This window comes from Metopolophium dirhodum, chromosome 1 (genome assembly GCF_019925205.1).
Source record: "Metopolophium dirhodum isolate CAU chromosome 1, ASM1992520v1, whole genome shotgun sequence".
Classification (NCBI taxonomy): Eukaryota; Metazoa; Arthropoda; class Insecta; order Hemiptera; family Aphididae; genus Metopolophium; species Metopolophium dirhodum.
This window is the reverse complement of record NC_083560.1, coordinates 21996980-22013844: the sequence shown is the minus strand read 5'-3', so window position 1 is coordinate 22013844 and position 16865 is coordinate 21996980. Positions and strand designations below refer to the sequence as shown.

Sequence of the window (16865 nt, the reverse complement as noted above, 5' to 3'; positions counted from 1 at the left end):
CCAGTTGTGGCATTTTATAGTTTTTAATTTGTTTAGTGTGCCATAATAATAAAATCAATTTACTTTAATCAAGAAGAAATTAAAAAACACGATTCCTAGTATACTAGTGCACGACAGTAGTTACAGCTCATTTTCAAGTTGTTGGACCAAGAGAAAATGTTTTTATCGACATAAATTGAGGAAAAACTAAAATAATCGAAAATCTCATATGCATATGAATACCTAGACATGAATCTAAATATCTTGAAAATGTTATGGTTTCAAATTCTAATACAAACAATCGGTGAAAATTGCTTGTATCTACAGTAATTTATTTTAGAATAACACCACTATTACACCAAAAACGAATTTACGTAAAAATTCTTGTTTTCCTATATTTTTTTTTGTTTTTCCCGGCGATTTTGGAGACTAGGTACTACGATATCCCCTATGCACCTACTAGATTCACTTTCGCACCGGAAATGATGAAAAGCGAAGCATTATTTCGAATACTTATCGTGTACACAGACACAAATAATAAAAATGTATTACGCAGAACGTAAATTTGCTATATATAACGGAAACAATAAAATGCCCGTGTTACGTCTTAAATCGTGGGTCGTGGAGCTGCATCGTTCACGAAATGTCGGACTTCCATCAAATTTAATGCCCGCGATTCTAACCTTATCACTATTTATCACGAACTATGATGATAATAATTGTTATCAAATAATTAACAACGTAATATTTTTATTTTTTCGTCTGCCGACGTTAAGTTTGAATCACTCGGGAATCGCGATTATATGAAATTTGAACAGAACTACAGTGGTACAGAGTTCTATTCATACATAATTTTAGAACATAATCACCATGGATAAGTGTATTCTTTTTAGCAAAACAACCAATGTATCGCCTCGCCGCCACATTACGTTAATTTTCATTTGTAAGTAGGTATTATTTTCAAATTGCACTGTTTATACTTCTTAATAATATGGAGTCAGTCTAGTTTGCTAATTTGTTCACAGATATAGATTTCCAAAAAATCAATGAAATAAAGACTAAAAATCTTCGAATTAAATGATTATCCCAATTTCTACCTGGCATAGAATCTGCGGCAATCATTTCTCAATTAGTGATTGTAAACAATGCTCAGTAAATTAGTAAACACGGTCAGAGGCTGTCTCAAAACATAATCCAAACCACTTGTCTGGGATAGAGAAGTAAAATAAATTTTAGTTATTTACGGCAACATCGGTACTACTCTGAGCACGACTAGGAAATCGCATCTAAGAGGTAAAAACATTTAACATAAATTATGAATTAGGTACTTATATATTTTTTACAAAATGACAATTTCAGAAAACTTTGTTTCTCCAACGATGGGTTAGCAGAAAATGAACAGACGAATAAAGGGTTTCGAGGACTTACAGTTGATGATTTTGATTAGCCCAGAAAAGCCTTACATACTGATTAATGTCTAATTCACACACACTTATGTAAGTATATCACTCAAGTGTCCAATTTTAAATGTTTGTCAAAACCAAAAGTCACTTAATAGCTTATCGTTTTTAGTTCATAGAATGGATTATACTTATTATTGTTTTCGAAATTGAAATAATATATTATGTACCTACCACATACAAGGAACTAAGAAGTGGAGCCAGTGTATTGACAATTTTTCAGACGTTGACTTTCTTGAAGATAATTCTACAGACTCAGATGAAGCCATATAATATTGGAGCGAATTGTGAAACTTAAAGGTGAGAATATTGTTAATAGGTTTTTATTCTAAAGCTACTAACTAACATACCTACCTGTTCACGAGACACATTGTATGACATCTAATTGTGTGCGTGGACATATAATTGTGTATCGAAAGCGCTCAGCCCGTTTAGTCAAAATGAATTAATAAATAAATAATTGTATGTTACAATCTTAAAATATCCATGACTTGTTTTAAAAATAAAATACAATTAATATAATAGGTGCTTCCCCGTAAGATTCCTTAAAAAATATTTTTGCCTTTAAGTTTGATTATAACATTATGTCATATCAGTCTAATATATTAGGACTAACGGTACAAAACTGGATCTACTGTACTCACATTTGCATGTTGATGGTTGTGCAAAGAGAGAAAACAAGTGGTGCACTGACATATTTTTAACAAAGTTTTAATTTCTAGGTAATACAATTTTGCTGAGCAAGAATTAAATTTTAATAAAGCAGAGAGCCTCAAAGAAACACATAACTACTATGGGCATTGGTATCTTTCTTAAAGGGAAAGTGCATCTAGTTGGATGCGTTAAACAGGTAAAGATTGAATGTTGTTTTCAAATACATCGGGAAAAACAAAAAGACAATTATTGAAAAATGATTATATTTTTGACAAAAATTGATTTTGTTTTATAAGTGTAACTAAAAAAAAAACTACCTCGTTATAGATACATGATTTTTTGCAGAATTTTCGTATTACCATTTTCTACACACACCTTACAATTTTTAAAACAATTTTACTCTTTTTGACCTCTAGTTATGCGAATAATACATTTTATTTTTTTCGATTACTTTTGTTTTTAAAAATTATATTCAATAAAATGTTGTTTGGTATGTCAAAGAGTTTGAAAATGCAATACGGACGTCATCCTATTGTAGTTTCTGTAATATATGCTCACAAATATAAGAGATACATAGCCACCATTTTTCATAAGCATTTAAACTTCACATTTCGACAAAATTCGTCAACAATTTGCAAATTATCTTGCAGTTAAAAATGTTTTAAATGTTTGATTGTATATTTAGCTTATGCTTATAGTAAAAATTGATAACAATTGATCATAGTATTATTATTTATCAAATTGAATTAAATGTGTACATAATTGGTTTACAGGTCGTCAAACCCGTTCCCATTTACAACGAGGAAATACAATCTTCATTGTAAAAAAGAGTATGCAATTACCAAAAAGATTCAGTGGTTGTTATTAAAATACTTCAACTATCGACAATGGACATAATTGATGAAGACTTATATTATATTGTGATAGGTACCTATTTCCTTTAATTTGTGTACTTATTTTTCCTATGTTTCCCCCACCACCCATCAGAAAGTAATTAGTTACTTTATTTAACCAAAAAAAAACTATACCTATACACTGTGCAGTTATGTTTGTGAATAAAATTATTTTGTCAATGACCAATTTATGAAAACTCTATTTTCAAATTGTATAACAAAAAAGAAAAGTAGGTAGGTTACGTTAGCTTTGTACCTGTTTAAAATCATTATAAGTTATACTATCATACTTTTCATATTTGTCGTATTGATAGTGTATATGTATATTTAAGTTTAGAAATATATGACTAATGTAGTCTATGGACTTAAGTCTAATAAATTTCTACTTTTTAACTTAATTTTCTCTGTGTTTATTAACTCAATCTATTTTAATATGATTAAAGCGCGAATTCGTATGATTTCACATATTTAGTCTGGTTGATGGTATGATATGCTAATAGTGAGCACAGAATTAGTTTCATGATGATAACGATTTACACTGTGAATCTTTTGGGCCGCATAATACGACCAATCAACTAACTTTTTTCATTTTAAGGACTTTTTTAACATTTTAATTGCATATTTCTGTGTTTTTTTTAGTCATTTTTGTATTAATTACTATTGCAATATTGAACTTTTTCTATATGAGATAAAGAAATCTAATAAGCTTCATGTCATTCCGATTTCAAATAAATCATATTTTTATTGTTTTTTTGCAATTATTCCAGTTGTGGCATTTTATAGTTTTTAATTTGTTTAGTGTGCCATAATAATAAAATCAATTTACTTTAATCAAGAAGAAATTAAAAAACACGATTCCTAGTATACTAGTGCACGACAGTAGTTACAGCTCATTTTCAAGTTGTTGGACCAAGAGAAAATGTTTTTATCGACATAAATTGAGGAAAAACTAAAATAATCGAAAATCTCATATGCATATGAATACCTAGACATGAATCTAAATATCTTGAAAATGTTATGGTTTCAAATTCTAATACAAACAATCGGTGAAAATTGCTTGTATCTACAGTAATTTATTTTAGAATAACACCACTATTACACCAAAAACGAATTTACGTAAAAATTCTTGTTTTCCTATATTTTTTTTTGTTTTTCCCGGCGATTTTGGAGACTAGGTACTACGATATCCCCTATGCACCTACTAGATTCACTTTCGCACCGGAAATGATGAAAAGCGAAGCATTATTTCGAATACTTATCGTGTACACAGACACAAATAATAAAAATGTATTACGCAGAACGTAAATTTGCTATATATAACGGAAACAATAAAATGCCCGTGTTACGTCTTAAATCGTGGGTCGTGGAGCTGCATCGTTCACGAAATGTCGGACTTCCATCAAATTTAATGCCCGCGATTCTAACCTTATCACTATTTATCACGAACTATGATGATAATAATTGTTATCAAATAATTAACAACGTAATATTTTTATTTTTTCGTCTGCCGACGTTAAGTTTGAATCACTCGGGAATCGCGATTATATGAAATTTGAACAGAACTACAGTGGTACAGAGTTCTATTCATACATAATTTTAGAACATAATCACCATGGATAAGTGTATTCTTTTTAGCAAAACAACCAATGTATCGCCTCGCCGCCACATTACGTTAATTTTCATTTGTAAGTAGGTATTATTTTCAAATTGCACTGTTTATACTTCTTAATAATATGGAGTCAGTCTAGTTTGCTAATTTGTTCACAGATATAGATTTCCAAAAAATCAATGAAATAAAGACTAAAAATCTTCGAATTAAATGATTATCCCAATTTCTACCTGGCATAGAATCTGCGGCAATCATTTCTCAATTAGTGATTGTAAACAATGCTCAGTAAATTAGTAAACACGGTCAGAGGCTGTCTCAAAACATAATCCAAACCACTTGTCTGGGATAGAGAAGTAAAATTAATTTTAGTTATTTACGGCAACATCGGTACTACTCTGAGCACGACTAGGAAATCGCATCTAAGAGGTAAAAACATTTAACATAAATTATGAATTAGGTACTTATATATTTTTTACAAAATGACAATTTCAGAAAACTTTGTTTCTCCAACGATGGGTTAGCAGAAAATGAACAGACGAATAAAGGGTTTCGAGGACTTACAGTTGATGATTTTGATTAGCCCAGAAAAGCCTTACATACTGATTAATGTCTAATTCACACACACTTATGTAAGTATATCACTCAAGTGTCCAATTTTAAATGTTTGTCAAAACCAAAAGTCACTTAATAGCTTATCGTTTTTAGTTCATAGAATGGATTATACTTATTATTGTTTTCGAAATTGAAATAATATATTATGTACCTACCACATACAAGGAACTAAGAAGTGGAGCCAGTGTATTGACAATTTTTCAGACGTTGACTTTCTTGAAGATAATTCTACAGACTCAGATGAAGCCATATAATATTGGAGCGAATTGTGAAACTTAAAGGTGAGAATATTGTTAATAGGTTTTTATTCTAAAGCTACTAACTAACATACCTACCTGTTCACGAGACACATTGTATGACATCTAATTGTGTGCGTGGACATATAATTGTGTATCGAAAGCGCTCAGCCCGTTTAGTCAAAATGAATTAATAAATAAATAATTGTATGTTACAATCTTAAAATATCCATGACTTGTTTTAAAAATAAAATACAATTAATATAATAGGTGCTTCCCCGTAAGATTCCTTAAAAAATATTTTTGCCTTTAAGTTTGATTATAACATTATGTCATATCAGTCTAATATATTAGGACTAACGGTACAAAACTGGATCTACTGTACTCACATTTGCATGTTGATGGTTGTGCAAAGAGAGAAAACAAGTGGTGCACTGACATATTTTTAACAAAGTTTTAATTTCTAGGTAATACAATTTTGCTGAGCAAGAATTAAATTTTAATAAAGCAGAGAGCCTCAAAGAAACACATAACTACTATGGGCATTGGTATCTTTCTTAAAGGGAAAGTGCATCTAGTTGGATGCGTTAAACAGGTAAAGATTGAATGTTGTTTTCAAATACATCGGGAAAAACAAAAAGACAATTATTGAAAAATGATTATATTTTTGACAAAAATTGATTTTGTTTTATAAGTGTAACTAAAAAAAAAACTACCTCGTTATAGATACATGATTTTTTGCAGAATTTTCGTATTACCATTTTCTACACACACCTTACAATTTTTAAAACAATTTTACTCTTTTTGACCTCTAGTTATGCGAATAATACATTTTATTTTTTTCGATTACTTTTGTTTTTAAAAATTATATTCAATAAAATGTTGTTTGGTATGTCAAAGAGTTTGAAAATGCAATACGGACGTCATCCTATTGTAGTTTCTGTAATATATGCTCACAAATATAAGAGATACATAGCCACCATTTTTCATAAGCATTTAAACTTCACATTTCGACAAAATTCGTCAACAATTTGCAAATTATCTTGCAGTTAAAAATGTTTTAAATGTTTGATTGTATATTTAGCTTATGCTTATAGTAAAAATTGATAACAATTGATCATAGTATTATTATTTATCAAATTGAATTAAATGTGTACATAATTGGTTTACAGGTCGTCAAACCCGTTCCCATTTACAACGAGGAAATACAATCTTCATTGTAAAAAAGAGTATGCAATTACCAAAAAGATTCAGTGGTTGTTATTAAAATACTTCAACTATCGACAATGGACATAATTGATGAAGACTTATATTATATTGTGATAGGTACCTATTTCCTTTAATTTGTGTACTTATTTTTCCTATGTTTCCCCCACCACCCATCAGAAAGTAATTAGTTACTTTATTTAACCAAAAAAAAACTATACCTATACACTGTGCAGTTATGTTTGTGAATAAAATTATTTTGTCAATGACCAATTTATGAAAACTCTATTTTCAAATTGTATAACAAAAAAGAAAAGTAGGTAGGTTACGTTAGCTTTGTACCTGTTTAAAATCATTATAAGTTATACTATCATACTTTTCATATTTGTCGTATTGATAGTGTATATGTATATTTAAGTTTAGAAATATATGACTAATGTAGTCTATGGACTTAAGTCTAATAAATTTCTACTTTTTAACTTAATTTTCTCTGTGTTTATTAACTCAATCTATTTTAATATGATTAAAGCGCGAATTCGTATGATTTCACATATTTAGTCTGGTTGATGGTATGATATGCTAATAGTGAGCACAGAATTAGTTTCATGACGATAACGATTTACACTGTGAATCTTTTGGGCCGCATAATACGACCAATCAACTAACTTTTTTCATTTTAAGGACTTTTTTAACATTTTAATTGCATATTTCTGTGTTTTTTTTAGTCATTTTTGTATTAATTACTATTGCAATATTGAACTTTTTCTATATGAGATAAAGAAATCTAATAAGCTTCATGTCATTCCGATTTCAAATAAATCATATTTTTATTGTTTTTTTGCAATTATTCCAGTTGTGGCATTTTATAGTTTTTAATATGTTTAGTGTGCCATAATAATAAAATCAATTTACTTTAATCAAGAAGAAATTAAAAAACACGATTCCTAGTATACTAGTGCACGACAGTAGTTACAGCTCATTTTCAAGTTGTTGGACCAAGAGAAAATGTTTTTATCGACATAAATTGAGGAAAAACTAAAATAATCGAAAATCTCATATGCATATGAATACCTAGACATGAATCTAAATATCTTGAAAATGTTATGGTTTCAAATTCTAATACAAACAATCGGTGAAAATTGCTTGTATCTACAGTAATTTATTTTAGAATAACACCACTATTACACCAAAAACGAATTTACGTAAAAATTCTTGTTTTCCTATATTTTTTTTTGTTTTTCCCGGCGATTTTGGAGACTAGGTACTACGATATCCCCTATGCACCTACTAGATTCACTTTCGCACCGGAAATGATGAAAAGCGAAGCATTATTTCGAATACTTATCGTGTACACAGACACAAATAATAAAAATGTATTACGCAGAACGTAAATTTGCTATATATAACGGAAACAATAAAATGCCCGTGTTACGTCTTAAATCGTGGGTCGTGGAGCTGCATCGTTCACGAAATGTCGGACTTCCATCAAATTTAATGCCCGCGATTCTAACCTTATCACTATTTATCACGAACTATGATGATAATAATTGTTATCAAATAATTAACAACGTAATATTTTTATTTTTTCGTCTGCCGACGTTAAGTTTGAATCACTCGGGAATCGCGATTATATGAAATTTGAACAGAACTACAGTGGTACAGAGTTCTATTCATACATAATTTTAGAACATAATCACCATGGATAAGTGTATTCTTTTTAGCAAAACAACCAATGTATCGCCTCGCCGCCACATTACGTTAATTTTCATTTGTAAGTAGGTATTATTTTCAAATTGCACTGTTTATACTTCTTAATAATATGGAGTCAGTCTAGTTTGCTAATTTGTTCACAGATATAGATTTCCAAAAAATCAATGAAATAAAGACTAAAAATCTTCGAATTAAATGATTATCCCAATTTCTACCTGGCATAGAATCTGCGGCAATCATTTCTCAATTAGTGATTGTAAACAATGCTCAGTAAATTAGTAAACACGGTCAGAGGCTGTCTCAAAACATAATCCAAACCACTTGTCTGGGATAGAGAAGTAAAATTAATTTTAGTTATTTACGGCAACATCGGTACTACTCTGAGCACGACTAGGAAATCGCATCTAAGAGGTAAAAACATTTAACATAAATTATGAATTAGGTACTTATATATTTTTTACAAAATGACAATTTCAGAAAACTTTGTTTCTCCAACGATGGGTTAGCAGAAAATGAACAGACGAATAAAGGGTTTCGAGGACTTACAGTTGATGATTTTGATTAGCCCAGAAAAGCCTTACATACTGATTAATGTCTAATTCACACACACTTATGTAAGTATATCACTCAAGTGTCCAATTTTAAATGTTTGTCAAAACCAAAAGTCACTTAATAGCTTATCGTTTTTAGTTCATAGAATGGATTATACTTATTATTGTTTTCGAAATTGAAATAATATATTATGTACCTACCACATACAAGGAACTAAGAAGTGGAGCCAGTGTATTGACAATTTTTCAGACGTTGACTTTCTTGAAGATAATTCTACAGACTCAGATGAAGCCATATAATATTGGAGCGAATTGTGAAACTTAAAGGTGAGAATATTGTTAATAGGTTTTTATTCTAAAGCTACTAACTAACATACCTACCTGTTCACGAGACACATTGTATGACATCTAATTGTGTGCGTGGACATATAATTGTGTATCGAAAGCGCTCAGCCCGTTTAGTCAAAATGAATTAATAAATAAATAATTGTATGTTACAATCTTAAAATATCCATGACTTGTTTTAAAAATAAAATACAATTAATATAATAGGTGCTTCCCCGTAAGATTCCTTAAAAAATATTTTTGCCTTTAAGTTTGATTATAACATTATGTCATATCAGTCTAATATATTAGGACTAACGGTACAAAACTGGATCTACTGTACTCACATTTGCATGTTGATGGTTGTGCAAAGAGAGAAAACAAGTGGTGCACTGACATATTTTTAACAAAGTTTTAATTTCTAGGTAATACAATTTTGCTGAGCAAGAATTAAATTTTAATAAAGCAGAGAGCCTCAAAGAAACACATAACTACTTTGGGCATTGGTATCTTTCTTAAAGGGAAAGTGCATCTAGTTGGATACGTTAAACAGGTAAAGATTGAATGTTGTTTTCAAATACATCGGGAAAAACAAAAAGACAATTATTGAAAAATGATTATATTTTTGACAAAAATTGATTTTGTTTTATAAGTGTAACTAAAAAAAAAACTACCTCGTTATAGATACATGATTTTTTGCAGAATTTTCGTATTACCATTTTCTACACACACCTTACAATTTTTAAAACAATTTTACTCTTTTTGACCTCTAGTTATGCGAATAATACATTTTATTTTTTTCGATTACTTTTGTTTTTAAAAATTATATTCAATAAAATGTTGTTTGCTATGTCAAAGAGTTTGAAAATGCAATACGGACGTCATCCTATTGTAGTTTCTGTAATATATGCTCACAAATATAAGAGATACATAGCCACCATTTTTCATAAGCATTTAAACTTCACATTTCGACAAAATTCGTCAACAATTTGCAAATTATCTTGCAGTTAAAAATGTTTTAAATGTTTGATTGTATATTTAGCTTATGCTTATAGTAAAAATTGATAACAATTGATCATAGTATTATTATTTATCAAATTGAATTAAATGTGTACATAATTGGTTTACAGGTCGTCAAACCCGTTCCCATTTACAACGAGGAAATACAATCTTCATTGTAAAAAAGAGTATGCAATTACCAAAAAGATTCAGTGGTTGTTATTAAAATACTTCAACTATCGACAATGGACATAATTGATGAAGACTTATATTATATTGTGATAGGTACCTATTTCCTTTAATTTGTGTACTTATTTTTCCTATGTTTCCCCCACCACCCATCAGAAAGTAATTAGTTACTTTATTTAACCAAAAAAAAACTATACCTATACACTGTGCAGTTATGTTTGTGAATAAAATTATTTTGTCAATGACCAATTTATGAAAACTCTATTTTCAAATTGTATAACAAAAAAGAAAAGTAGGTAGGTTACGTTAGCTTTGTACCTGTTTAAAATCATTATAAGTTATACTATCATACTTTTCATATTTGTCGTATTGATAGTGTATATGTATATTTAAGTTTAGAAATATATGACTAATGTAGTCTATGGACTTAAGTCTAATAAATTTCTACTTTTTAACTTAATTTTCTCTGTGTTTATTAACTCAATCTATTTTAATATGATTAAAGCGCGAATTCGTATGATTTCACATATTTAGTCTGGTTGATGGTATGATATGCTAATAGTGAGCACAGAATTAGTTTCATGACGATAACGATTTACACTGTGAATCTTTTGGGCCGCATAATACGACCAATCAACTAACTTTTTTCATTTTAAGGACTTTTTTAACATTTTAATTGCATATTTCTGTGTTTTTTTTAGTCATTTTTGTATTAATTACTATTGCAATATTGAACTTTTTCTATATGAGATAAAGAAATCTAATAAGCTTCATGTCATTCCGATTTCAAATAAATCATATTTTTATTGTTTTTTTGCAATTATTCCAGTTGTGGCATTTTATAGTTTTTAATATGTTTAGTGTGCCATAATAATAAAATCAATTTACTTTAATCAAGAAGAAATTAAAAAACACGATTCCTAGTATACTAGTGCACGACAGTAGTTACAGCTCATTTTCAAGTTGTTGGACCAAGAGAAAATGTTTTTATCGACATAAATTGAGGAAAAACTAAAATAATCGAAAATCTCATATGCATATGAATACCTAGACATGAATCTAAATATCTTGAAAATGTTATGGTTTCAAATTCTAATACAAACAATCGGTGAAAATTGCTTGTATCTACAGTAATTTATTTTAGAATAACACCACTATTACACCAAAAACGAATTTACGTAAAAATTCTTGTTTTCCTATATTTTTTTTTGTTTTTCCCGGCGATTTTGGAGACTAGGTACTACGATATCCCCTATGCACCTACTAGATTCACTTTCGCACCGGAAATGATGAAAAGCGAAGCATTATTTCGAATACTTATCGTGTACACAGACACAAATAATAAAAATGTATTACGCAGAACGTAAATTTGCTATATATAACGGAAACAATAAAATGCCCGTGTTACGTCTTAAATCGTGGGTCGTGGAGCTGCATCGTTCACGAAATGTCGGACTTCCATCAAATTTAATGCCCGCGATTCTAACCTTATCACTATTTATCACGAACTATGATGATAATAATTGTTATCAAATAATTAACAACGTAATATTTTTATTTTTTCGTCTGCCGACGTTAAGTTTGAATCACTCGGGAATCGCGATTATATGAAATTTGAACAGAACTACAGTGGTACAGAGTTCTATTCATACATAATTTTAGAACATAATCACCATGGATAAGTGTATTCTTTTTAGCAAAACAACCAATGTATCGCCTCGCCGCCACATTACGTTAATTTTCATTTGTAAGTAGGTATTATTTTCAAATTGCACTGTTTATACTTCTTAATAATATGGAGTCAGTCTAGTTTGCTAATTTGTTCACAGATATAGATTTCCAAAAAATCAATGAAATAAAGACTAAAAATCTTCGAATTAAATGATTATCCCAATTTCTACCTGGCATAGAATCTGCGGCAATCATTTCTCAATTAGTGATTGTAAACAATGCTCAGTAAATTAGTAAACACGGTCAGAGGCTGTCTCAAAACATAATCCAAACCACTTGTCTGGGATAGAGAAGTAAAATAAATTTTAGTTATTTACGGCAACATCGGTACTACTCTGAGCACGACTAGGAAATCGCATCTAAGAGGTAAAAACATTTAACATAAATTATGAATTAGGTACTTATATATTTTTTACAAAATGACAATTTCAGAAAACTTTGTTTCTCCAACGATGGGTTAGCAGAAAATGAACAGACGAATAAAGGGTTTCGAGGACTTACAGTTGATGATTTTGATTAGCCCAGAAAAGCCTTACATACTGATTAATGTCTAATTCACACACACTTATGTAAGTATATCACTCAAGTGTCCAATTTTAAATGTTTGTCAAAACCAAAAGTCACTTAATAGCTTATCGTTTTTAGTTCATAGAATGGATTATACTTATTATTGTTTTCGAAATTGAAATAATATATTATGTACCTACCACATACAAGGAACTAAGAAGTGGAGCCAGTGTATTGACAATTTTTCAGACGTTGACTTTCTTGAAGATAATTCTACAGACTCAGATGAAGCCATATAATATTGGAGCGAATTGTGAAACTTAAAGGTGAGAATATTGTTAATAGGTTTTTATTCTAAAGCTACTAACTAACATACCTACCTGTTCACGAGACACATTGTATGACATCTAATTGTGTGCGTGGACATATAATTGTGTATCGAAAGCGCTCAGCCCGTTTAGTCAAAATGAATTAATAAATAAATAATTGTATGTTACAATCTTAAAATATCCATGACTTGTTTTAAAAATAAAATACAATTAATATAATAGGTGCTTCCCCGTAAGATTCCTTAAAAAATATTTTTGCCTTTAAGTTTGATTATAACATTATGTCATATCAGTCTAATATATTAGGACTAACGGTACAAAACTGGATCTACTGTACTCACATTTGCATGTTGATGGTTGTGCAAAGAGAGAAAACAAGTGGTGCACTGACATATTTTTAACAAAGTTTTAATTTCTAGGTAATACAATTTTGCTGAGCAAGAATTAAATTTTAATAAAGCAGAGAGCCTCAAAGAAACACATAACTACTATGGGCATTGGTATCTTTCTTAAAGGGAAAGTGCATCTAGTTGGATGCGTTAAACAGGTAAAGATTGAATGTTGTTTTCAAATACATCGGGAAAAACAAAAAGACAATTATTGAAAAATGATTATATTTTTGACAAAAATTGATTTTGTTTTATAAGTGTAACTAAAAAAAAAAACTACCTCGTTATAGATACATGATTTTTTGCAGAATTTTCGTATTACCATTTTCTACACACACCTTACAATTTTTAAAACAATTTTACTCTTTTTGACCTCTAGTTATGCGAATAATACATTTTATTTTTTTCGATTACTTTTGTTTTTAAAAATTATATTCAATAAAATGTTGTTTGGTATGTCAAAGAGTTTGAAAATGCAATACGGACGTCATCCTATTGTAGTTTCTGTAATATATGCTCACAAATATAAGAGATACATAGCCACCATTTTTCATAAGCATTTAAACTTCACATTTCGACAAAATTCGTCAACAATTTGCAAATTATCTTGCAGTTAAAAATGTTTTAAATGTTTGATTGTATATTTAGCTTATGCTTATAGTAAAAATTGATAACAATTGATCATAGTATTATTATTTATCAAATTGAATTAAATGTGTACATAATTGGTTTACAGGTCGTCAAACCCGTTCCCATTTACAACGAGGAAATACAATCTTCATTGTAAAAAAGAGTATGCAATTACCAAAAAGATTCAGTGGTTGTTATTAAAATACTTCAACTATCGACAATGGACATAATTGATGAAGACTTATATTATATTGTGATAGGTACCTATTTCCTTTAATTTGTGTACTTATTTTTCCTATGTTTCCCCCACCACCCATCAGAAAGTAATTAGTTACTTTATTTAACCAAAAAAAAACTATACCTATACACTGTGCAGTTATGTTTGTGAATAAAATTATTTTGTCAATGACCAATTTATGAAAACTCTATTTTCAAATTGTATAACAAAAAAGAAAAGTAGGTAGGTTACGTTAGCTTTGTACCTGTTTAAAATCATTATAAGTTATACTATCATACTTTTCATATTTGTCGTATTGATAGTGTATATGTATATTTAAGTTTAGAAATATATGACTAATGTAGTCTATGGACTTAAGTCTAATAAATTTCTACTTTTTAACTTAATTTTCTCTGTGTTTATTAACTCAATCTATTTTAATATGATTAAAGCGCGAATTCGTATGATTTCACATATTTAGTCTGGTTGATGGTATGATATGCTAATAGTGAGCACAGAATTAGTTTCATGACGATAACGATTTACACTGTGAATCTTTTGGGCCGCATAATACGACCAATCAACTAACTTTTTTCATTTTAAGGACTTTTTTAACATTTTAATTGCATATTTCTGTGTTTTTTTTAGTCATTTTTGTATTAATTACTATTGCAATATTGAACTTTTTCTATATGAGATAAAGAAATCTAATAAGCTTCATGTCATTCCGATTTCAAATAAATCATATTTTTATTGTTTTTTTGCAATTATTCCAGTTGTGGCATTTTATAGTTTTTAATATGTTTAGTGTGCCATAATAATAAAATCAATTTACTTTAATCAAGAAGAAATTAAAAAACACGATTCCTAGTATACTAGTGCACGACAGTAGTTACAGCTCATTTTCAAGTTGTTGGACCAAGAGAAAATGTTTTTATCGACATAAATTGAGGAAAAACTAAAATAATCGAAAATCTCATATGCATATGAATACCTAGACATGAATCTAAATATCTTGAAAATGTTATGGTTTCAAATTCTAATACAAACAATCGGTGAAAATTGCTTGTATCTACAGTAATTTATTTTAGAATAACACCACTATTACACCAAAAACGAATTTACGTAAAAATTCTTGTTTTCCTATATTTTTTTTTGTTTTTCCCGGCGATTTTGGAGACTAGGTACTACGATATCCCCTATGCACCTACTAGATTCACTTTCGCACCGGAAATGATGAAAAGCGAAGCATTATTTCGAATACTTATCGTGTACACAGACACAAATAATAAAAATGTATTACGCAGAACGTAAATTTGCTATATATAACGGAAACAATAAAATGCCCGTGTTACGTCTTAAATCGTGGGTCGTGGAGCTGCATCGTTCACGAAATGTCGGACTTCCATCAAATTTAATGCCCGCGATTCTAACCTTATCACTATTTATCACGAACTATGATGATAATAATTGTTATCAAATAATTAACAACGTAATATTTTTATTTTTTCGTCTGCCGACGTTAAGTTTGAATCACTCGGGAATCGCGATTATATGAAATTTGAACAGAACTACAGTGGTACAGAGTTCTATTCATACATAATTTTAGAACATAATCACCATGGATAAGTGTATTCTTTTTAGCAAAACAACCAATGTATCGCCTCGCCGCCACATTACGTTAATTTTCATTTGTAAGTAGGTATTATTTTCAAATTGCACTGTTTATACTTCTTAATAATATGGAGTCAGTCTAGTTTGCTAATTTGTTCACAGATATAGATTTCCAAAAAATCAATGAAATAAAGACTAAAAATCTTCGAATTAAATGATTATCCCAATTTCTACCTGGCATAGAATCTGCGGCAATCATTTCTCAATTAGTGATTGTAAACAATGCTCAGTAAATTAGTAAACACGGTCAGAGGCTGTCTCAAAACATAATCCAAACCACTTGTCTGGGATAGAGAAGTAAAATAAATTTTAGTTATTTACGGCAACATCGGTACTACTCTGAGCACGACTAGGAAATCGCATCTAAGAGGTAAAAACATTTAACATAAATTATGAATTAGGTACTTATATATTTTTTACAAAATGACAATTTCAGAAAACTTTGTTTCTCCAACGATGGGTTAGCAGAAAATGAACAGACGAATAAAGGGTTTCGAGGACTTACAGTTGATGATTTTGATTAGCCCAGAAAAGCCTTACATACTGATTAATGTCTAATTCACACACACTTATGTAAGTATATCACTCAAGTGTCCAATTTTAAATGTTTGTCAAAACCAAAAGTCACTTAATAGCTTATCGTTTTTAGTTCATAGAATGGATTATACTTATTATTGTTTTCGAAATTGAAATAATATATTATGTACCTACCACATACAAGGAACTAAGAAGTGGAGCCAGTGTATTGACAATTTTTCAGACGTTGACTTTCTTGAAGATAATTCTACAGACTCAGATGAAGCCATATAATATTGGAGCGAATTGTGAAACTTAAAGGTGAGAATATTGTTAATAGGTTTTTATTCTAAAGCTACTAACTAACATACCTACCTGTTCACGAGACACATTGTATGACATCTAATTGTGTGCGTGGACATATAATTGTGTATCGAAAGCGCTCAGCCC

The 16865-nt window shown here is 29.6% G+C and overlaps 4 long non-coding RNA genes across 10 annotated transcripts; all 4 read left to right on the top strand.

The window, feature by feature from the left end:
• Positions 1 to 608: 608 nt before the first annotated feature.
• Positions 609 to 3416, top strand: LOC132935551 (uncharacterized). 3 transcript variants are annotated; one of them, XR_009663264.1, is made up of 6 exons: positions 609 to 922; positions 1005 to 1272; positions 1339 to 1475; positions 1552 to 1739; positions 2162 to 2289; positions 2867 to 3416. It is a non-coding gene; the product is annotated as an uncharacterized LOC132935551 (long non-coding RNA). The 3 variants fall into 3 exon arrangements; XR_009663263.1 differs by having other exon boundaries at positions 609 to 926; XR_009663262.1 differs by having other exon boundaries at positions 620 to 1272; positions 2867 to 3414.
• A 950-nt stretch (positions 3417 to 4366) lies between these two features.
• LOC132935967 (uncharacterized) lies at positions 4367 to 7297 on the top strand. 3 transcript variants are annotated; one of them, XR_009663373.1, is made up of 6 exons: positions 4367 to 4671; positions 4754 to 5021; positions 5088 to 5224; positions 5301 to 5488; positions 5911 to 6038; positions 6616 to 7297. It is a non-coding gene; the product is annotated as an uncharacterized LOC132935967 (long non-coding RNA). The 3 variants fall into 3 exon arrangements; XR_009663372.1 differs by having other exon boundaries at positions 4367 to 4675; XR_009663371.1 differs by having other exon boundaries at positions 4380 to 5021; positions 6616 to 7296.
• An 820-nt stretch (positions 7298 to 8117) lies between these two features.
• LOC132935077 (uncharacterized) lies at positions 8118 to 14793 on the top strand. 3 transcript variants are annotated; one of them, XR_009663155.1, is made up of 11 exons: positions 8118 to 8420; positions 8503 to 8770; positions 8837 to 8973; positions 9050 to 9237; positions 9660 to 9787; positions 10365 to 10518; positions 12252 to 12519; positions 12586 to 12722; positions 12799 to 12986; positions 13409 to 13536; positions 14115 to 14793. It is a non-coding gene; the product is annotated as an uncharacterized LOC132935077 (long non-coding RNA). The 3 variants fall into 3 exon arrangements; XR_009663154.1 differs by having other exon boundaries at positions 8118 to 8424; XR_009663153.1 differs by having other exon boundaries at positions 8123 to 8770; positions 14115 to 14791.
• Positions 14794 to 15535: 742 nt separating this feature from the next.
• LOC132936630 (uncharacterized) lies at positions 15536 to 16732 on the top strand. Its single transcript, XR_009663500.1, has 3 exons — positions 15536 to 16269; positions 16336 to 16472; positions 16549 to 16732. It is a non-coding gene; the product is annotated as an uncharacterized LOC132936630 (long non-coding RNA).
• The last annotated feature ends 133 nt before the right edge of the window (positions 16733 to 16865 follow it).